General features: G+C 43.3%; 1 long non-coding RNA gene across 4 annotated transcripts; it reads right to left on the bottom strand.

Moving 5' to 3' along the window:
- Positions 1-1,971: 1,971 nt before the first annotated feature.
- On the bottom strand, positions 1,972-23,161 carry LOC106017149 (uncharacterized). 4 transcript variants are annotated; one of them, XR_011810645.1, is made up of 7 exons: positions 21,896-23,161; positions 16,684-16,808; positions 14,083-14,730; positions 13,673-13,735; positions 9,848-9,951; positions 9,120-9,250; positions 1,972-5,560 (listed from the first exon to the last, which is right to left on the bottom strand). It is a non-coding gene; the product is annotated as an uncharacterized lncRNA (long non-coding RNA). The 4 variants fall into 4 exon arrangements; XR_011810646.1 differs by adding an exon at positions 19,843-19,907 and having other exon boundaries at positions 1,972-9,951; XR_011810644.1 differs by having other exon boundaries at positions 9,120-9,951.
- Positions 23,162-23,639: the final 478 nt, after the last annotated feature.

The raw sequence follows: 23,639 nt of genomic DNA, 5'->3' as shown, positions 1-23,639 counted from the left end.
TGCCAAACATTGAACCGAGGGCAGGTGTTTCAGCCCAGCTCAGTAAAAAATCGTTCCTGGTTGCTGAAGGACCTGCTCAAACAGCTCCGAGCAAGTTCTGCTGCCTGCCTGAGAGTTGCAGCACCACGCGCAGCACAGCAAGTAGCTTTCCTTCTTTTTTCTCTCTCCATCCCCTCAGGTTTGGTGCTAGGCCCTTGATCTGACTTGCAGACCTATTGCTACTCGTTTGTCCGTAGTCATTTGTGTATGGGTAATGTATAGGGGCAGCAAGCAATGAGCTCTGTCAGAGCACACAGCTGTGGGAGACGGAGATCTTGAGGAAAGCTGGGATCCTGCTTGGCCTGAGGACCTGAACTTTTAAACCAGGACCACTAGATGTATGTAAAAAGCTTCTTGGTCATTTTAGAGAACTTTAAAATGCAATTATTTATAATGCCTTTCTCTGTCTGAGGTCTTTACAGTGTGATTCATTGTATGAAGCAAAGGAATTTGCCAGTGTAATTTATCACAGTAACATTTTTAATAGTTTCAGGTAAATGCCTGGGCCACATCCACATCCTCTGCAGCCACGTTGCATGCCTCAGCACCACAGCTGCCACTTACCTCGTGTGGTGAGCTCCTGCTCAGCATCGGCACCCACCCTGTGCAGGGACAGGGGTTGGCCGCGCTGCCGGGTGTGTTTCTGACACACACACACACACAAACACCACACACACACACAAAAACACACACACACACACACACACACACACAGACACACACACACAGGGGCTGCCTGCGCTCACCTTGCACTGAGGCGAGTAAGGGCAGGAGACAAGGCGCCTGCGCTGCTCCCTCTGGAGTGCCTGCAGGCAGGAAGGGTGCTCAGACCTCCTGCTGGGCCCTTCAGCAAAGGACATCTGTGGGCCCCCCTTTAGAAAGGTTTGTTCTGTAATTTACTCTGTTCTTCCAAACCACCCCGGTAAAATACCAGTCCATCTGCCCCATCACCCAGCTCCTTCTTGTGTGCTGTGGTATATGAGTGCTGCCTCGCCCTGTTCCTCCTCACTTCAAGAGGAGGCTGAGGTCAGTGAGGGGCCTGGGAACCCACGTGCCGAGCCGAGGGGCTGCTCGGGATGACACCTGCCCCCATCTGTTTTGTTGGCCACTCACCCTGCCCACACTCCCAATGGCACATTGGACTCACTACATGGGGCCTTTGCAGCACCTGTCTGGTGTTGGGTGTGTCAGCTTCCAGCCCGTTCCTCTTCTGCGCTTAGAAACACTTGGGTCCTTTCCTGCGACTCTCCCGAGCTGCGTTGCTCTTGCCCTGTCCTCGTGCTCAACCATCCGTGCTGAATTACCTTCCGCTCCTCCCCCTGGGGATAGCTCAGGCTTTGACCCAGTGGGACAGTGTGTGCTTGAACGCCGCGATGGGCCAGGCACCGAGCTGCTTGCTCCCAGGCCCAAGGTGGCTGGGGATTTCAGGCTCTGTTTTCAGAAGGGCTTTCTGCGCTTGGAAGTGTGGTCTATTGAAAGTCAGCAAAGGACAGGTCAGCATTGACTTGTGCATTGTCAAGTATTTTATCTATTAATCATCTTTGACATTCCTATTCTCTTTAGTTTCCAGAGATTTTGCAATTTTTTATCACCTATAGAATATATACAGCTGTCGTAAGAAATATCCTATATTTTGGTACATTTCAAAGTCCTGTGGGAGAAGGTGGCGTTCCTGTTGTACTGATATAAGATCAAGTTTGAGGATTCATTTTTAATGCTGTTGTGAACAAGTGGGGAACATTAAAGACCAGCCACATTTTCCCCAAGCTTTTCCAAAATCCGCCTTTCAAGTGTGACCTAGACAAAGGCTCAAAGAGCAGTAGATGTTTACACCTTTCTTGCACTGTATAATTTAATTTTCAGAAATATAAAATGGGACAGCAGAAATATTTTTACGTGTTCTCACAATGTCCAAGTTGTTTCTTACTGTTTTTATTTGAAGGAACTAGACACAATCCTGGCTGCCTTAACCACTTCCTTTGAGAGGAGAGAGCTACAGCTGAGAAAAGCCGCTGCCAGGAAGAAGTGAATAGAACTAACAAGGCTATTGAGCTGGCCAACAGATTAGTGAAAGGTCTGAGGTGAGGTCCTACAGGGCAGGCTAATGAAGCAGTCCACAGAAAGCACTTCTTTGTTATACACTACTGATCTGGCAATAACAGAGGCACTTAGCAAAGAACCTGATGAGCTGAAAAAATTATGTCATTATCATTCATTTTTTTCATAATAGAAACATGTTTTTGACCTTTGCATTTTCTTACATTTTGCCTCATTGTGGTATATATTAACTGTAAGATTACCTGGTAACTAACCTATCCAGGAACATTAAGAGAAAAGAAATAGTCAATCGTAGATATTGACAATGAAGACAATTTATTAAAATGCAATGACTATATTTGCAACAATTAAATGATGCTAATGATACTGCCCTGGGTTGGGATACATAGAATATAATACAATTTGCACTACTTAGTTAAGCAATATGATAATTCTCTAATTATCTCTCTGAGATTTGCAATGGGTATTTCAGGAGAGAATAAATAATGGCAAAGCCATGAATTATCAAAAATCCATATTGTCTGTTGATCCAAGCTGGCTCAAGGGAATCCATACTCACTGATGGATTTTTCATTTATCATTCATCTACTGATGAGGCTGCTTTTTACACACACACATACACACACACTTTTTTTTTTTTTTAATACTTTATTTTGTTGTAACATTCATTTAGGAAATCTCTTGTGGTGCCTCTCTGACATTGTAAGTGTTGTGCTTTGCTACCCAGTACTTCCAAACCGAGTTTGATAAACAAACACGTAGTAACCAGCAAAAATAGAAGATCCATTTGTTATTAAGCAAAATTATATGGCTGAGCCTAGCTAGTAGAACTTAAAATATAAAACAGTGCTTAGAGTTATTTCCTGAATCAATAGAAAGGATTTATTGACTAAAGGGGAGGGAGGGCACTGCAGAAGGCCCATTGTTTCTGTTTAAAGAAGCAAGATGAATGCATTTAAAATGTTAACATCCTGGCTGAAAGTGTAATGTATTTTAGTGATTAATAATGCCTGTAAAATTAAACCATGTACCTAATACAGAATAATAAAATAAATAACATAGCAGACCTCTTTAAAGTGTGACAATAAATGATTGTTCTGAGGCGTCTGATAATAATATTTTCTTCCACCTAACATATCATATTGTTTGGTTCTACCATGTCCCTCCTGCTGTGGCTGACAAGTGCTGGAATAGCATACATATAGAGATGAAAGGAAAAGTGTCTGTACGTTGGGGGGGAGGCATAATGAAAAATAATCTAAAGGAGGAAACAGAGATGAAAGAAGGAAAGTTGAGCCATTCGCTAGATGAAGACAGTAAAATGAATTTTAATGGAAAGCCCTTCAGCTGGCACCTCCCAGAGCAGCAGCTCCATGAAGAAGGTGGCCAGCTCGACAGATTGGTGACGGGAGATTGAATTCATTCCTGTTGTTAGCTGTACCAGACTTGGTCAAAGGCAGTAACAACCATATGACAGCTATTTGGTGACTTGTAGGAAAAAAATCAGTTTTATTCCAGTCAGTGGTAAACAATGGGTAGCTCCTTACCATTAGCAAACAGTTTAATATTGACCGCTGCATTGTCAGTAGTGGTGGTTTCTTTGCCATATTTTTTTCTGAGAAGACTTTCTCTTATTTCCCTAGTTGTATGGTTATCATTGATGTAAGGAGAATTGCTCAAGATGTAGGAAAATAAAATTGTTCACAGCATTTCTTTTAGTAAGTAAATATGTAAAAAAATCCTTATAAATATACCCTTACCATGATGATATTAACAAATATATAAATGTATGTGCTTTCCCTCCTCTGGTTCTTAGTGAAAGTGTTGCCCAAACAGCAGGGGAGCTGGCTGACAGTCTCTAGCCAAGAAAAACCTTGCGCCAAGTGTCATGTCAAATCTCTTACTGATTTTATGGCATAAAAGATTCTGCCCGAAAGTAGAAACTATTCTTGCCTGCCTTCCCTCCGAGCCCTGGCACGCAAGGACTATTTTGGGGTGGCTGCCTGAGTAGTTGTTACTCTGTACCAAGGAATTCTTTGCTTCTGACAGGTGCCAATTACGCTGTGGACATCTGCCCTAGAGGCATTGAATCAAGCTGACAACTCATTTTATATCAATCAAACAACAACCATTTTCAATAATTTCCCATCCAGCTGGGACTGAATTTGCACAAGTGATCTATGTATTAGAGACATTACCAATCCGCAGAGACATTCAGAACCATGATTATGTTCTGTTTTCCCACAGAAACTCTTGCATCTGCACAAGAAAGCAACAACTTTTCCTACTATGCAAGAGGATGCTGACAACTCAATTTCAGTCACTTACTGCCAAATTCAACTTGCAACAGGCAACTCTTGTCAGAATAGAAGATTTTTTTTATGTCTGGGCTTACCATGCATAAATTCTGAAGTGCTCATTAGTCTTTAGCCACAGTGGTGGACAGTTTTTTATTAGCAGTAAGTGAATGCTTCTTTAATATTGTTTTCTGGGCAGAAAATATGAGACAGACTTATCACCAGAGCAGTATTAGGAGCAAGAGAAAATGCAGTGCAGAAAGGTGTTCCAGATCACCATCTTTAGTTCTTGTGAAAGTTCACTTTCAAAGTGGTATTGGCATGAGCCGAAATCTGGGGGTGCTTCACTTGAAAAGCAGGAAAGTAAGTGAGGGCTTGCACGTAATGCCTTCTTCACAGTTCTGTATTTTTTAACATACACGGTTAATCAGAAAAAATCTAGCAGCTGTTCCACTCCCTTTTTGACCTGTTAAACCACCGTGTTGCTTATATGAACTTCCTTCAAATACTTTATTTAACAGAACAGTATATCTGGAGGCAAAGAATTGGTACAATGTTCTTCTGGAAAGGCCCAAAATGTGCCCCTTGCTATTGTTTGAAGTACATTTGCTAGCTGACTGGAGCTAGGGGTGACAACTAACCCACAGACCTCAGGAATATGGTTAGCAAGCCAGAACAGTAGGCAGGCTCACCTTCTTCTTGTATTCTGTTGAGTGCTATGCCCTGCTGTTTGCATAAGGGGACAGGCTTTTATTATTCTATTCTCTCCCCACTACTGTGCACCGGGGCAGCACAAAGCAAGATTTAGTGCTTGGATATAGTATTTGCTTGCTAGCAATTGTTATAGCTAAGGCTGCACTGAGCCTTCCATCTTAACCTGCTGTTCGCCCATGCTCATAATATTCTTTAAAAAAAATTCCCTTTCATCTGAAATTTCTCATGCTTGTTATCAGCTGAAATATGATTTATTTTTTTATTTTTTGTAAGCCTGAATAAAATTCATTCATTCATATTTGAATTATGCAAGGAAGGGGGTGTGGGGAGAAAGGTCTCTTTTTTTGCACATTCATAATTCACAAAAAAGCTGCATATTACAAGCTGAAACTTTCCAGGTGGCTAGTTTTGACTGAAGGATAGTCTTCATGCTAATTACAAAGAGAGAATTACTGAAAGAGAAATGAAAGAGAAAAATTAAAAATGACACATATTGTGATTAACTCATTTGTTTTGTAGGTGTGTCGTACAAAAGTTTCATTGTGAGCCACTTAGAGCATGTTTAAAGTAACAATTTCATTTAAGTTGGTATGAACTACTATAATTACATAATATCAATGTTTTGTACTGCAATTTCACCAAGAATCTCCCTACAGAAGCTGCATAAGCTTTTACTTATGCAAATGTGAAGCTCACAGTGAAATCAGTGCAGAATCTTATGAATCATTAACTTTGACCAGAAAGCTAGTCTAGGGAAGTGGGGAATTGGCATGTAGTGGCATTTACTGCCTCCATGCCCTGGGTCTCTGAATGCTGGGCTGCTGCATAAAGTAACTCGAAGCTTTCAGAGTTTGGATTCCAAGCAGGAATCCTCATCTGTTTTTCCCTCCTTCTGAGTGAAGTGAGAAAAATAATGTTTTCCACTGATGCTGCAGGGTTTTTTTTACAAAAACAAGTGAATATTGAGACATACCAGCTACTGTCACTAGGAATTTAAAACTCACTCTGTTATTTCAGGTCCCCCTTCCAGTGACAGAAGTTCCTGAACCCATCGCTGTGCAATGCATGATACAACAACAGTTGCTAAATAGAACAGTGAAGGCAGTGCCTGGCAATACCAAGGCCACACAAAAAGCCACTGGTCTTATATACAGTCATCACTGGCATATATTGGTCAAGCCACAGCTCCAGGGGATCAAATGGATTAAAGTTAAACCTGGTTCAGATTTGAAAGTTATCTATAATTTCAGTCAAAATGGGAAAGAGCCAGTTGGCAGCTACAGGTACTAGTGAGAGTAAAAACATCTGCTAAGCTATCGAGAAAACACAGCAATTATTTTTCCAGAGCTCCTAATGTCACACAATTTTCCTGATGCCCCACGAACTGTTACAGCCCTACTAAAACCTTTTCCTACCAGAAGGTTATTGAAGGATAATGCTTGGATACATGACACTGGCGTTGTATCACTTGTCTTTCTTCATCCTTATACTGGTATGATTTTTATAGGTGCATGTTATACAGCAGGTATTTCTTGCTAGAGGCCTTGTTTGGTAGACAACTTGAAAAAAATCATTGGTCTTGTACTTGACCAAACACTTGCAAGTTACGTGTTCTCAGTATTTTTTATAGTCTTTGCTGTTTACCCCAGCAGCTCTTTGATTATGCTCTGCCAGTATTCAAACTATCTTCCTCTGAAAGCTCTCCTACGCCTGTATGATAGTTGTCTTAACTCCTGAGGACTACAGTGCCCCAGATATGTTGAATCCTGCTGCATTTTCTCTTCTCTGACCTTTTCTTATCTTATTTACACCTTTGCACGCACTTTAGTTCAATGATTGCAATTTGAGCACTCCTTTTTCTCTAGCTGAATAGTCCTCCCCAACACACCACCACCCCGATGTGTAATCACCCAGGAGACATAATCATTCACTCTGAATAAAAATAATTCTCCTACCATTTGCTCCTTGCCTCTTTTCTGCCCTTTTCTCTGATTTATTACACTATATTCTTTATGGAAACATTTTGACATCCATCCCCTCTGTTCAGGTCTTGTACCCACCCTTTGAGGGAGTGCTTTGAACAGAGAAAGGCCAGGATGAGTGGGTATCTCATATACTCACTCACCCTTTCATTCCCGTGTCATTTCCCCCACCTCCTCATTATATCCCTGAGCCCTTCCCCTCCTTCCAGTTCAGCCGTACCTACTGCCCCTCCTACAGCGACCAGTGTCCTTCCTTCCCTCCCTGCCCCTCGAGGAAACGAGGAAACGACAGAAAATATTTCCCACAGCCTGTGCTGCCTGGGACTGTGTCTGAGTACACGCGGGTCCCGAGTGCCAGCCAGGGACAGTACCGGCCCTGTCTGAGCTCTCCACACCCTGTAAGCCCAAGAAAGCTGCCACAGGACAGCACCGACCTGCAGCGTAGGCTGGAAAGGAGTTGCTGTTAATGCAGTGGAGCTGAAGGAATTCAGCTCCCACCTCCGTCACTGCTTAGTTAGACTGCAAGAAATATTTAGTGAGTGAGAGCACTGAAATGATTGCTCTTTAAACGTAGTTGAAATTACTGTGAAATTCCTTAATTAAAAAGTTCAAGCTGAGAAGCAAAATGCTTTCCAATTCAGGCATCGCAGGGCCCCTCACTACTGTACTCTCCTCCTGGTCTTCATCACCACCGTCATTTTCTCATGTTACTTGGTATGTCGCCTGTTGGTTTGCTTGTTACAAGGAGTGTCCGCCCCGACTGCCACCCCTACCCTGTACTGACAAGCAGAAAGCTCTTTATGCTGAGTATTGATCTAGTGGCATGCCCCAGCCCACAGTGGAAGAGCATCTTTAATTTCTCACTCCCCCGGGGGCATTTGATTTGAGAAGGATTTTCATAGTGTGCTGAGACTCAGAAAGTGGCTGCTATTCACTAAGTGCTGGTTGCAGTTCTGAATCTGAATGCATGCTGAGGCTTCACTCTGCCTGTGGCAATAAGCTGTGCCCTGGACAATAAATTCTGCACATTTTTGCCAGTGGGCTGAGCTGAAGGCAGGGGATGCACTCGCATGGACTGCCAGGCTCTTGGTCCTGCACTTGGGGCTGTATGTCACCACATCGCTTGCTGATTCTGCACAGAAAGTGTCCAAATCAGCTCTCTAAGTGGCACTTTTAGACCTAAAGAATTTCAATCAGTTTTATTATTACTCAGGATACATTAGGTCAGTTCAGAAACATTCAGACCAAGGACGTTTCATGAGCTCCCGTGCTGCCCACAACCATTACAGGCTGCAGGCACAACGGGGGTGCGAGCCGCAGAGCCCAGGCCTCGCCCAGGCCTCACGCGCCCCATGCTGCTCAGAGGAACACACAACCCAAACTCATTTATGCTATCACAAATCCAGAGAAACTTCTCTACAACCCAGACGATCACTCTGGGTTCACAGCACAGCTGGAACATGCAGATCATCCCCAGGCTCAAGAGGACACCAGAACACTGGCTTGCATTCAGCTGTTGAGCTCACGAATGAGCTCAATAATTTGAGCCCTTTATAATTACAACCAATTTCAGCACTATCCCACACCTTAAGTTATCAAATTCTAAGGTGCTGAAGCAGTGCAAAACAAGTTCCTTCTCCAGGCCCTAGGCCCTCTGCAGTCCAGGTGAGAAGGGCACACCTTCCATTGCCCTCAGAGTGGCAGCTGGGGGCTGTCAGCTGCTGGGTATTGTTAAACAAATTAAATGGCCTAGGAAAGGCAGGTGCCATTTCCAAGGTGCCATTTCATGCTACCATTCTGGATGTTCAATGTGTACTTATTAGGGTTGAGTAGGCAGTAGTTATTTAGCTTTTCTATTTTAAACCTTCCTGTGACGTACAGAACACAGATCACAATTTTTTTCTAGTAACTGAAGATCCAATTACTAAAATCTAAGCTTACCATGAAGTTTTAGGAAAACAGAATATTTGTAAAAGAGATATATATTTCCTTTATTGATGTGGTTTGATTTATGGATTTGTAAACTCACCACTTCAGCCTGAACTTGTAAAGCAGCGACATCACTTTAGAATTAAGTTGACGGTGCTTGAGGATGAATTACTGATACTCTTTTTGGCTGCTGACAGTAATTTCCTTCAGGATAGTCTTCTGGCTGAAAAGCTATAAACAAGACTCACAGCAGCAGAAATAGAAATGAAGATAAACAAAGGATTAAATCAGCTACAGCAATAATAATTTCAATGCTGAATTTGGCTCCTTCTGGTCAAAAACAAATACATTTTTTTAAACTGTGTTTACTTTATAACCTGTATTTTTCAAATAGCTTGTCCATGGGAAAACTGCATATGTGTCTACCCACCAAGAACCATAGCTTTTCCACCACAAGAAAAACTAAATGAGACTTTTTTAAAACCACCAACAACAGAAGGGTAAGTGCAGCAATGTTCAGGTGAGCAGTGTGGACAACAGGCAGTCTTTGCTGGCATGGGGTGACCACAACTGACTGCAGTCACACCTGGCTTCAGAATGTCCACTTCTCCACATGAAGGATGGGGACATTAAAAGTTAATACAAGCTTTTTCCAACTTCAGAACTGCTTTGCAGGGGGGTATGATATTCCTGTCTACTATGGTGATGCACATGATTATGTATCTTGTGCAAGCAGTTACTGAACATGCAAACTGGGAAAAGGATGTTAAAAATCATTGCATTATTAAATAAGGCATCATATCTAATTTAATTAAGAGATAAATATACCCCTAATAGTAAGCAAATGTTGTCAGGTGACATCAGCTGTACTTGCATATCTTTTGCATCTTCAGAGCACTTCATAAACATTGTCATTTATGCTCAATATGTCTCTGAAATAGAAAAACAAGGCTTCGTTCAGCTAGGAGATGAAGCAGAGTTCAAAGGATATAGCAAGTCAGTGTACTCAAAATGTATGCTATCAATAAAATCATTACATCTCTCTCAAGGGCTGTGTTTTTGCAGTCAGGTTGCAGGAATTTAATGGGGACCGAGCTGAAAATTATGACCCAGCTGGATGAATCTTTCTGCTTCCGGCTTGCCCTGCAGTCTGCATAAAGGACGTGGAAATGTTCTTGGAGCTTCAGGTAGTTATCAGGCCTGAATTGCCCTTACAACTGGAAGTAAGGTGTTTCCCAAGAAATGTGTTAATGATGATCCAGGTATTAATGGCACACGTTTGCCTTGTCATAACATTATCATCACAGTCTTTAGACAACCTCACACTTACAGAAAAATAGTGTTTGAGTTGCCGTTATAAAATTTCTTACTTTAATAAATCTAAAGATTGCAAAGAAAGTATGTTAGGGAGAAAATGGCAGAATATTTTAAAAAAGGAAGCTAACATTTTGTTAAAACCATTTTGGGGAGAATAAAAGACTTCAAGGGTTTTGAAAAACGCACACACCTACATTAGAGCAACATGGAGCTTTTACTGAACTCCACAATAGCAGCATTCTTTGAATGTGAAGATGTAGGAATGCACAAAATCCACAAAATCCCAGGCAAGGAATTTCCCCTTACTTTAGCAATCCACGCATTTTTTACATATTGTTTCCTATCACTGCCCTTTGTGCAGGCATTTACAGCGGTGAAGTAAAGGCTGGTAGCAATCCTGCTGCTCACTTTGAACTGAACAACTGCACAAGAGACAGAGACACAGGAAATCACCCCTTGATTTCTGAAGAGTTAAATTGCAGCTGCAAACCCAGTCAAGTTCCACTTGGAGTAGGCTCTGGTGTCTAATGCATTGCTGCTGCTGGTTATTCTTTCTTAAACTTTCTGTTTCTCCAGGAAAGGCATAATTGCATTCTAGCCATTAAAGAAAAAAGAGGACAATCCCAAAAAGCTTAGTCACTTTTATATTGTGATTTTTACTAATGCCATGTAGGAGTGACAGAATCTTTCAGTTAACATAATTCAAAAGAGAAGGGGGAGGAGAAGGTGGAGAAAGACAATATAAAACAGATTTATATTGCTTTTACAACTGAATTGTTTTCAGTATAATGTCACGTTCTTAGTGTGGGGGATTCTGCATGTGTCATGAGTCTACAGATGTTCTTGCACACTACGTGCAGCTGCACTATTTGTCATGGGCAAATTTAATAGCAAGATGCTTGTTACATGTTCCCTCTATTCTCAGTCCACAAAAACCACTGAGGAGAAAAACACTGTGTGCTAGTTTGCTTGCTTCCCCTCTTTACACACTTCTAAAATATTTAAGAAATAAATTCTGGAAACACCACCTCTCCCTCACGCTAAATTCTGTGACACCTGCAATTACAGCTCTGTTGTCTTTGCTAGAATAATTTTTTTGGGCTGTGTTGTTTCTAATGCTTCTAATGCTACTACAATCATTTTAAGCTTCTGAATTGGAATGGGGGAGATGAAGGGAAGAGGTCATTTTCCTCTTGGGGGGGGGGGGGGAAGGCGGTTCTTTAAGAGCCCTTCAAAAGGGAGAATACTTTCTACCAAGTCCTGAGTATCCTCTGTTCTCACTGACTGCAGGGGAAAGTCAGGTGCCCTCCATACTGGCTTACTGCAGAGCCAAATGCTGCCAGGACTTGTGCAGAGGAACACTCAGACAAGCTCTCCTAATTTTCAAATCATCTCACTATTTTCCTTGGAAGTGTTCTCCTTGTTATTATGCTCATTCTGGGGTCCAGATTTTTGCAGAACTATCTAGGAAGAACAGCAAGATTTTGCAAAATTAAAAGAAAAAAAAAAGTCTAAATTCTTCTCTCAGAAAGCCTATAATGTGCTGAAGCATATGCTTGCTGTCTGGTTAGTGGCAAGAAAGGTAAATGTAGAACAGGCAGCATAAGCAGAAATTTGAGCTTCAGAAAAGGGAAACTGAAAGCTGAAACAGGAGCACATCCAACTGAAATGTCACAGGATACAACTCGAGAAGAGGGTACAGCTGAGAGGGTATAGCAGACCAAGTTAAAATTGTTACACTCAGTGTGTGAACAAAAGTAGATGCCATAAATGAAAACCATGGATTTAATTATGGTGTCTCCCACAGTACAAGACACTGCCATTTGGTGCAGGAGCCACAGAGGCTGGAGCAGGCAGTATGCCAGGAGAGGCCGAGGGAGCTGTGATTCCTCAGCCTTGAAAAGGCCAAGGGGGTGGCAGGGATTTATTGCTGCCTAAAAATACTTCATGAGAGGCTATAGAGAAGATAGAGACAGATTTTTCTCAGAGGTTTACAAGGACAGATACTTAAAAAACATGGGAGCAAAGATGGGTCAACAGGGTTTAAAATTTTTGTGATGGAAAACTATATTTCTTTGAATAATTTCTGAATTTGTGTACTATTGTATTGGAGATATATTAGAACAGCCTGAATTTAGCACATGGAAACACCACAATGTTTAAGCTATATAATCATGTATCAAGTTGATAGAAAAGTTCTTTTTGTTACCAAAAATCTGATCAGATAACTATGGAGATATAAAACAGGCGTGTTTCTGTTATTAAATATGTGCATCTGTGAACACTGACTATCAAAGAAAATGGAATATTCCAGTGAGTCTCTTCAGAAGAATGCCAGAAAATAGCATTGAAATATGCAATATAAATGTGAAGATATTAGTTTCCAGTCTTCACATGATTGCTTAGCTAAAAAGTTAACCAGATGTGATTATGACATTTCTCCTTCTGTTTCTAATCAATCTATAATCATATATGTGGGAATCTAGTTGTGTTTGTGTACATACCCAATTCCAGAAATTGTGAACTACTTCATTGCGTAAAACCTGCCTGAGTGAGTGAGTGTGTGTGTGTCTGTGATGCATCTTAAATTGAAGCATATGATTTTTATTATCCTATTAGGTTACACTATGGTCTCCTACAGATACAGGAATTTTTAACTTAGCTCCACAAGCTACAGCCCTCATTTTAATAATCACAGTATTTCTGTTGATTATGCAAATTATGTAGACAATGAAGACAATGAAAATCAAACACTTTTTGTGAGCTGGCCTTCTTATGGCGATGAAGCAATGCAGGTCAGTCAGATCTATACAGCTGTCCATGATGCAGCAGATAGCAGTGTGAACACTCCCAAGATCTGCTGCTCAGCTGTGAATCTGCAGTCACAGGGGGGTTTGCAAATCCCTGCTGAACTCTGCAATTCACAGACTAACCAAAGGGACTTTATAGCCAAGTAAATGTGATTTTGCCACTATTAGTAAAAAGCAAGGGGGGTTGTACTGACATGACGGTGCAGGCCCTCTGCAGTTCCCTGGGTTTGTCTTGGCCTAAGTAGATTTTAAGTTCTTTTAGCTGTATCTAGTTGGGAGGTACTCTCAACTAATTTAACTTTAGTTCATAGTAAAAACAAGCGGATTTTCATTGTGGATTGAACTGTGTATGGCTTTAGAATAAGTCACAGGGAAGAGTGCAGACACAGACACATCACAGTGATTTAATCACAGTAAGCTGCTAGTGTTAAGAAAACATACAAAATCAAATCCAAGCAGACACCAGACTGAGGAGAAAGCATCCCCCTGCCCCCTGAATATCACACTCCTCCTGGTGATGACTCACCATAATACTCCCCCATTCCTTCTGAGAAATACCGAAGTGTCAATCTTCAGACCCAAAGGCACCCTGGAGGAGTAAGCACAACATGAGAGAACAGGGAAATTCTGTCTAATAGCTTTAACTCTATTTTTAATGAGGCCTTCCTGTATTAATTTGGTAATGTTGACTCTTAGACTATTTAAAACATTTATTAGTCTAACAACAAATTCTTAGGTCCATACATGCAGTGTGTTCCCTTTTGTCAATAAGATGGCTTCGACTGTAGTATCACCTCTTAACACCTCCAGTATTTCAGGTCTTGGAAGCCAAAATAAAAAACAGTTAAGAGGCTGAGGGTGAAGGACCCGATCGCCTGCCTATCACCCCCAGGCACCGTTCAAGTTGGTCCGTCTGAAAGAGAAAAGCTTACTTACGCAGCCCAGTGCAGCACGGACCCTGCACAAGCTCCCATTTACAACTGTGTGTGCATACACGTGTACATGCAGCCACGCAGTCCTCAGGAGAGTCCTTTCCCTAATGACTTTCAGGCCTCATGTCAGAGAGGGAGGCAACATGTGCCTCACGGCCTCGTCTTCACAGGTAGAGGGAATGTGGACGGTTTTATCCGTGTACTTCTGCTGGGTATCCTTGCTGTAGTTTGGGCTGTTTTATGCTGACCGGCTCTGCCCAGCCTCTGGAAACCTTCTCAGGCAGTGGATGTTGGTCTTCTCATTAAGAACGCAAAAGCAGGTCTTCACAGAAGCCATTGCTGCAGGGGGCACCTCTACAGGGACAGCCGTTTTTCTTACTCTCCATCCACACCTCAAACATGGGAAACGTATCTACTTTCAGTGTAGCTCTTCATGTCCCAAGCGCTGCCGCTGCACATACATATTCCTGCTAGAGCAAGCTGAATGGGGAAAGTATTGTATAATGATGTCTGATTTAGCTTAAAGTGTCATCTTTCCCTTCATTGCATTTTGTCTATGAAGTGTGCTGAGTCTTGTGCAGCTGTGTTCTTGCTCTTATTCGGCACAGACCTCTTCTGAGTTTTGCACCCATACCAAGAGTTGCCTTCTTCCCTTTGAAAAAAAGTGATAAATGGGTACAGAGCAGAGGAACCCAAAGCCTGCAGGGATGTGAGTCAGGACTAGGAGAAAAATCCTAACCTAATAAAAAAAGCTGATCTGGCTTCCACTGCATGTGCTGTGAGCTAGGAAATTAAATCCCAAATGGAGAAGAGAAAGGGAGGACAAAAATTCAGATTCAAGTGCTGACCCTACTTGTTTTCAGAGCACAAAGTGTCTATTGTACTGAACCATAAAACAGCCGAACATTGAATTCCTGCCCAGTCTCCTTGAAGTTACCTGGAAGTCACCTACAAGGACCTCACAGGAGAACATGTACAAGGGCTGGCTCCAGGAAGGTGTTGAGCCCCTTCTGCTTCTGGCTAGGCTGGGATGCTCAGCGTGCTCACCGCCATACCCAGCTGGGCCCTGTCCTTGTTTGATATATTTCTGACTGAGCTGTGTAAACAAAATCCCGTCCTGACTCTGAAAAACACACCACATTTATTATCTAGAAATTAAATGGGGTTAAACCAATTTCCATTGTCAGATGTGCCAACCTTTAGAACAGATCTAGCGTTAAATCATGGATGTCTATAGGGAGTTCCCTTGGATCATTTGATCAAATTATGCTCTTTAAAGTATGCTTCAAAATGTCATCCCGTTGTGGGAGGAAAAGAAAGAAAATAAGGCAATGAAATGAATGGAAATTTGGAGAAATTAAATGTTGTCTCATGTATTTTGACAACGTAGACATCAGTAGGTTTGCCAGACAGATCAGCTTCAGATTTCAGATGCAGCTTAAGCAAAGTATGACTTGCACAAAATAATCTAGCCTGAAGCACAAACTACTTGCTAGCCGTTTTCATGACTTTGTCCTCTTAGATCATCTTCTGAGTTTATTTACAGTCCATGCTTCTCCCATGGCTGAGATCCTTCCCCAGCCCTTGAGTAGAAAGCTGGGATCTGACAACATGGACATCAAAGTTCTGGTCATCAAAGTGCTTTAAGTAACAAGATGGGCTAGGCAGCACCAGAAAAGGGGGAAAAGATAAGAGGATGAAAAGAGAGACATAAAATGACCTGGTATAGAGATTAAGAGGAAATAGCATTGAAATGGCTGAGGAGCTAGGACAGAAAAGTCCCACTGAACCTATTGGTTAATCATTACCTTGCTTTGTAAACATCACATTGTAGTTGCTTTTCCTTCACTGATATCTATTGCTCTACCTCATTACTTTCATCAACAATACACCAGGCTTAACTGGGCATAAGTGGGGAATCTACAGCATCTTTGGCACCTGCACTGAGTTAGGAAGGCAAGAAGTTATTGGTTCTTTGGATCTGAAGCTGAGTTTGCTGGATTGTGTTTGGGGGATTTGCTGGTGTTGGGCTTTTAATTTGAGAATGCAGAAATTTTGACTATGAAGCATAAGAAACTTTTTGCAGATTCCTTTGAAAGTGGCTTATACTTTAATACCAACTGCCTAGCCTCACACATCAAACAGAAACTCAATTTTGCATTATTCTGATGAGATATCACAGCACCAAGTAATAGGGACTGGTTTACTGAATTCAGGTTGAAGTATCTAAACATACTTCCTCTTGTCTGGTCTTACTAAATCTCTTTCTAACCCCAGTACCTAAATATCCTTAGTCTGGTCATGTTCCACACCTTGACCATATGGCTCTCTACTAGAAAGCAGAATAATTCCAGGCAATTAAGGCACTTGCCTGTATCCATTTTATCTGCAGATCTTTGGAGGTGCAAACAAAACACGCTGGATGGGGAAGACTCACTAATGCTGATAGTGCTTTAGATCACTTGATAATCTTTTTCCTGTGTTAGTTATTATGGAATGGAAATCAAATGCATGGATGTTAGGGCTAGGAACAGATGGTACTTCTGTTCTGCAAGGAAGAAATAGGGGCAAAGGGGCAGCAGACCTCCCCCCTTCCCTGTCTTACCGGGATTCATTGTGTTGCCCTCCTGTTACAGTTGGCTGTGACTCTTTCTTGTTATAAAGAGATGTCAGAAGTTAGGGAGAGACAGATGATGACCTTAAATCCTTCACTGCATTTTACCAGGATTCCTAAAAAATATAAAATAAAAAAATAAAAGCCAGCTAAGGCAGTTGGAAAATGTCAGTGAAGCATTACACAAAGAACTTGATACATTTGTTGACCTTTCTTTTTCCTCCACCCTTCTCCTCTAAGATGGATTTAGTAGTAGTGGGTGCTTTAGTGCTATGAGTGCTTTCTTAAAAATAATTTAGATGCTATTGTCTGTCTGCCACTTGGAAAACATAGCTGTTTCAACGAGCCCCTGCTGAATCTGAAAAAAGAGGGTTTATTGAAATGCCTCCAAAAATGCACCAAAATTTCATTCTATTCCTTGTCATCTGAAATGCATCTTGTTCTCGCCTTTACAGACTTTTGTTTTATTTTTTTAATTGTACTTTTGTATTCAGGGTCTTTTCATTCTTATCCCCTATTTTACGAATGGCGTGTGTGGTATTAAGAGCTGAAGGCAGAGATGAGAAGTGTTTTGAACTGACTAATTTGCAGGCAAGAAATAAAGCTCTTGTAAGGTGGTCCCAGGGGTATCTTCGCCATGAACACCATTTGAAATGACATGTAATCTCGTACATTTCAAAGGCAAAACATTTCCTATTCTAAAGTATCTTCATGAGCCAGGGTTGGTTTACCTGTTTCCAGAGAATAATAAACCACCAGAGACAAGGAAACTCCTTCCCTCCCCTCTCAAAATTCCTGTTCCTTTTCAAAGGGGCAATTGCAGTCAATAGTTTGTTTCTGTCCTATCTTTTGCTGTTCTGATGGCTTATAACTCAGTGGTCGCTACTAATACAAAGCTGAATGCACTTCTGAATTAAATATCAACTAACAGTACACAGCACATCCCTCTACAACGCTATAAATAATGGTGTAGAGCTCCCCGTTCTCCCCCTTTTATTTTATCTTGTTTTACAACAGTAGAAAATTTACAGCTGGGTCTTACAATCTTCTAAAATTTTAAGCATTTCACCATATATCCCTGGCCTGGCAATTTCTTAATGTAAACCGTTCTTCTTCTAAAGAAATTTGAGTTCAGCTGACCTTGGAATACTGTATTAATAATACTCTTTCTCAGCACAATTTACTGTTTATAGCCTTGTTGACATACTAAAAGGCTTGCACACATAAGTCCACATTTAGTTTGTGACAGTAGGTATTTCAGAAAAGTCTTACATTTAGAATTTCTCCCTGTTTTGTTCAGTTGGACTTGCAAACCAAGGTACTTAATCACCATCTGCAAACTGATTCATGCACTATGAGAAATGTTTCTATATGTCTATCATTTAAGCTTACGATAACTGTAACCTGTACTCCATGGTTTTAAAAGCTTTAAAAATGTTCTGAACAGGGAATTTGGCCACAAATAAAATCTAAAACTTTTGCAAAAATAAACACTGGTAAGTATTACAAGTCTTTTTCATTAATTTCACAGCTGTTCTGTACTGAAGCCTTTAGATAGGTGAAAAGGAATGGATGCTTTATGAACTCGCTAAATTTACATTGACCACTAACTCAACAGTTACCTGATTTTATAACTCTGCATGGAGAGAAATTAGCAAACAGCATGTCTTCAGTCACCTAGGCATGACTATATTAGATCCTGAAACTTAAAACAAAATCAAGATCTTTAGCTGCATATATTTTCAAAATCCACATGCTTATGTTGAAACGTGCTGGCTCTCCATACTAATTCTTCAATTGCAGACAACAAGGAATAAATTTTGTGACTCAGACAGAGATATTGAAGGCTCTTGGAAAGACAAGTAGAAGCGCTGGAGTTGTAACGTACAGAAAAAAGAAATTTCTAAAAGAATGAAAAGCAAAAAGTTCTCCCCTGAACCTGATAATGATGTGAGACAGCCGACCTGACAGTATGACTTGTGCTGTCAGTTCGCGTTACTAGCCTCAGCCCTTTGAAGGACAGGTTTTTACACTGTGAGTGACCCTAACCTGTGTTGTACTTGGATCTCTCCCAAATGTAAGTCATGATAAAATATTATGCCCTGTAGATGGGTCTTATACCTTAACTGTTGTTTTCCCTGAGGCTCTGTCAACTGTAATTCTTAACTTATGGGATCTTTGTCCAAATGTAGCGTGGAAAAAATTGTGAGAAGAGGTGTAAGGCAGCATTCACAGAAACCTTAAAGAAGGTAGCGCTGCTCCCCAGTAGTTTCTCCTGGTCTGGTCCCCTTACTGATTCTGAACCATGGGACTACACCCTATCACTAACAACCACAAGGAAACACAGCGTTTTCCATTAGAGAAATTTCTACCAAATGACCTCGTAGTACAACCAGTCTTTATTCAAACTAGCACAGGCAGGGAAATAAAAGAGGTGGCTCCGTTAGCGAGTGCTGAGCGCTGTCACATGTTAATGCACAAACAGTGTTAGAGCTGGAGCACAAACTAACTATCTGATGGAAGTTACCGTGCTTTACTCAGACAGCTGCCTGGGTGAATGCCAGCTGTTCTCCGAAATTAGAGGTAGCTGTCTGCTCTTCTCCATTTACTACTGCAAGTCATCCACCTTGCATAAGGATACCTGAGCAACAATCCCACCACCTTAACAGGCTGAGAACTTACCAACCCTCCTTGGAGCAAACTCCTGGAGTCAGCGTCAGGACTTTGTCTACCCCTTGTATTGCCTGCATGCAGTGTTACCTTAGTGACACACTAAATTCATTTGTTCTTTATTTTTTTCTTTAATCAGCCAACCATGTACACCATATCCATTTTTGCATGCATGAAAATATTTATATAGGCAATGGGTAGGGATCCATTAGCACAAATCAATTGCTCTGCTTCTGGGTTGCTTTTCAGACGCAGCAGTATTTTGCTAACACAGAATACCTAGCTAGAAAGCAATACAATATCCTAGCTCAGCTGGTTAATTGAAACTATATTTTTAAGGGCTGTTTTTTTCACTTTAGTGACTCGTGATGTGTGCCATTTAAACACTGTGTGTAGAACACATGCTTGTTTGAACACTTCATTATTTGGCTCAAAGTAGTACAGTGTATTGTTCTGTTTAGTGGACAAGTTTGAATTTACCATTGACTCAGGAGAACTTCACAATGTATCTTTGGGTCAAGGACAGGAAGCAGCAGCAGAAATAGCTATGGAAAAAGCATCAAAAGAGGGCCACTGGGTTATACTTCAAGTAAGTCAAAGCTCTTCATTACATCAGTGCTGCATTGCAGTGTTACAAACTGAAGCGTTTCAAAATAACATGTGCCTAGATGAAAGAGTACTAAATAGTGATTTAGAACTTCCTTTGTCTTCTCCACAAGGGAAGCACGTAACTTCATAGCGAGGTCTGTATATGCAAGTATCACTGAATATCACATAAAATATGAATTGCAACTATCTTGTGTGCAGGGAGTCAACTAACGTATTTTCCCAAGCACATGGTATTTGATTTACTAATTTATTATCCATTAAAAAAAATTCTTTAGTAAATAAATATGTAGCGAAAAGAATTGTTACGCTGTATAATCAGATGAATAGATACAAACAGGGAAGATTGCTGTCATTATGCAGTATATTGTGCTAAACAGATGCACATGATTTTTTTCAAATATTGTGCAATATCAAACCGCTTCCTTATGTCTGGGTTTTTCTTGTATCAATAAAATGTTTCATATTTCAAATCAATAGCTCACTGGGAAGCCTATTTTTTCCTCCCTTCTCCCCCTCCTCCCTCCCCATCTCTGAATATTTATTTTGCAGCAAAGTGGCTTGACACATTAGAGAAATTACTGAAGAAACCCAGCGAAGGAAGTCACCGGGGTGATCGCGTTTGAGTGTAGGGAACCTGCCCCTTCTCCTAAAGAATGCCTCACTCCAGAGGGGATTTTGGAAACCTCTTATTACAATAACTGATAAGCCACTACCTGAAACGCTGCCTGATCTTTGTGCTGCGCTGGGTAATTTTGACCAGACAAGTAAAACATCACAGGAAAAAAAAAAAAAAAACTATAAAAACGTGATTATTAATCTTCTCAATGTAAAGCCACCTGAAATGTTGAAGTCACCACCAGCCTTTTTGGGACACGCAATAATAAAGCAGAATGCATTTCATTACTTAAGGATTTGTTCACATATCCTAGAATGAAATAACTGCGTATCAACCACAAAGCAAAGAAAGGAATAAAATAAAAATTAATTCTTTTCGTTCTAAAGCATCAAATGCAGCTCCTGGTTAAACATGTGCATGGGATACAAAGTATGTGCAGTCATTACAGATAATTACTGTAGCACGGAACAAGGCTTTATTTTGGTTGGGTCTAGCTTAGTTTGATTTTTTCTTGAAATGTGAGACCGTGCCGTTTTGTGCCTCGGGAGCCTGCTCCGTGCTGTCAGCCTGCAGTCCCCCGGGCTGAGACCTTCAGCGGAGGTGATGAGGGAGGTTCGCTGCGCCAGGTCACGGTGCTAAGGGCTTGGTCCAAAATGTTGGGATCACCACCTGCGAGGAAGGAGTGCTTGGGCTGCGAGGCTAGCACGTCTTCCTCTGTCCTTTATAATCTTTGTTTCAGAAGGTTTTTAATAAAAATAATGTTGTTACCAAGCCCTACGAGACGCATAAAGCCGCAGGGTCTGTAAATGGCAGCCGGCAGCCAGGTGTAAGGCAGCAGTACCTGCGCTGCCGGCAGCATCACCCCGCACCTCCACAAACTCACCAACTAACAAGGGGAAACCTGCTTTTCGCTCCCCATTTAAACACTACGTCCTGAAAGCGTTTGCAAAAATTACACGGGCTTTTCTTCTTTTCCTCTTGTTCAGAATAAATTCTTCGAGCAATAAAAAAAAAAAAAGGCAAACGAAGTGCACGGAGGGCAGAGCGCCGCGGGAAGTGCCGCGATGCACAAAGAAAGCCGCGGGCAGCAGGCACGGACACGGTATTTTTGTCCCCAACTTCCTCCGGCTCCGGCCGGGACGCGGCTGCCGGCGCTGCCCCTCCTGGGGCCGCCCCGAGCCGGGCCGGGCCCCCGCTGCCCGCGGGGCCGCCAGGGGCCGGGCCGGGCCTCCCGGGGGTCCCTCCGGGGCTTGTGCCCCGCCGCGGTCGCCTCCTCGCCACCCCCGGTGCGGTGCGAGCCCGCGGTACCTGCCGGGCGCCCGGGGCCGCCGCCCGTCGCGTCCCGTCCCGTCCCCGCACGGAGGAGGGAGCGGGGCGGCACCCCCGCCCCAGGCCGCCCGCGGAGGGGCCGGGGCCCGGGACGCGGCCGGAGCGGCGGCGGCTCCGCGTTCCCGGAGCCAGAGCGCCCCCTGCCGGCCCCGGGGCTGAGGCGGGCGCCGCCCGGCCTGGGAGCGGGGGACAGCGGCCGGGCCTGGCCGCCCGGAGCCCGCCGCTGCCCCCCGGAGGGGCCGGGCCGTGCAGGTGTCGAGGCCCGGCCCGTGCGTGCAGGCGTTAAGGGCGGCCCAGGCTCTCTTTCAGCGTCTCCGTCCCTCCCCGTGCTGACACTCGGCGCAGCACACGCGAGGTTGGCCCCGCTGGGGAGAGCCCCTGGCTTGGCTTCACCTGGCTCAGTGCCACTGCTCACCCAAAGGCACGGGCAGGGACCAGCCCCGCGGATCTGCCACGTCTCCGGGGCTGGAGGTGACCCGGTGGTCAGCAACAAGCTGCAGCCACGCGCTGAGCCCCGCTTTTGTGGCTGGGGAAAGTACAGAGGAACATCAGCTGGCACACTTCCTGATTCGTTTGAACCGCCTCGAGTACACCGCTCTTTTTGAGGAATTGTGTCTTAAATGGACTCAGCTATTTAATAAATCAGCCCCTGATCCCCCGCAGCGGTGACCTCTGATCTCTTCTCAGAGCACCGAGGTTTCGTGTGACGCCACGCCAGCAAGGCTGCGGCCAAGCTGCGGCACTTACAAAGTGCCCATGGGTGATACAAGCATTTTGGAGAAAGTGAGGCAAAACAGCCGTCTCCCTTCCCACTCTGCGGGGCAAGTCGCGGTACCTCTGCCACGTGCCTGGCGCAGCCTGCGCTGAGCTCAGAGTTTTGCCAGATGGGGACGGGAGGCAGGGTCAGCAGCAGCCAGCACCTGCATCCCCGCTCCCCAGCCCGCGTGCGGCACAGCTGAGGGGTGGGTTATAGCCCCCGTCCTCACCAGAGGACACATTTGCCATCTCATCTCCTCCTCCTCCTTCTATTTGTCCCTCCTCCCTCTTCCTCCGCGGCCCTGAGCACGGCAGGTGCGGGAAGCCACGACCGCCACACGCGAGCTCCTCACATACCCACCCTGTCCTCGCAGAGTCGGCGCAGCAGGCGGGAGGGAGCGGCAGGCCCTGTGCCCACAGCCTGCAGCAGCAGCAGCCGCTGGGCTGCCTCCTGCCTCCTCCTCGGCCCCCGGTTCCCCCAGCCCGCAGCAGCTCACCTGCCGGCGAGCCCCTCGCCATCCCGCGGGCCGCGGTTCTCCGTCCCCAGCTGCCGGGAGCCTCCCGCTGCGAGGAGGAGAATCATCTGAGGAGGGAAAGGGAACAAAAGAGCGAGATCAGAAAGAGGAATAAAAGAAGGAAATGTGGTGAATAATAAAAACAAAAGGAGGAATTTTCCCCGGGGGGAGGGAAGTGCCTTTTATAAGAGCTTTTTCTTTTTTTTTTTTTTCTCAATTTTTTGCAAAAATTCTGACAATGCACATGCTCATTTTCCCTTTCCCATCCCACACAAACCTGTTGTTATTTTACTTTCATTATTTCACTTTGCTGCATCAGAAATGCTGAATCATAAAACGGGGGTTAGTGAAAATGGTATTTATCTTGGAGGAATGAGCCCCGCATTATTTTAAAGATCCCCGCACTGCCGCTGTTATTATTATTATCATCATCATCATCATGCATCTTGGCA

This window comes from Anas platyrhynchos, chromosome 7 (assembly GCF_047663525.1).
Source record: "Anas platyrhynchos isolate ZD024472 breed Pekin duck chromosome 7, IASCAAS_PekinDuck_T2T, whole genome shotgun sequence".
Taxonomy (NCBI): domain Eukaryota; kingdom Metazoa; phylum Chordata; class Aves; order Anseriformes; family Anatidae; genus Anas; species Anas platyrhynchos.
Note: the sequence above shows the minus strand (reverse complement) of the source record. Positions and strands in the feature narration are given on the sequence as shown.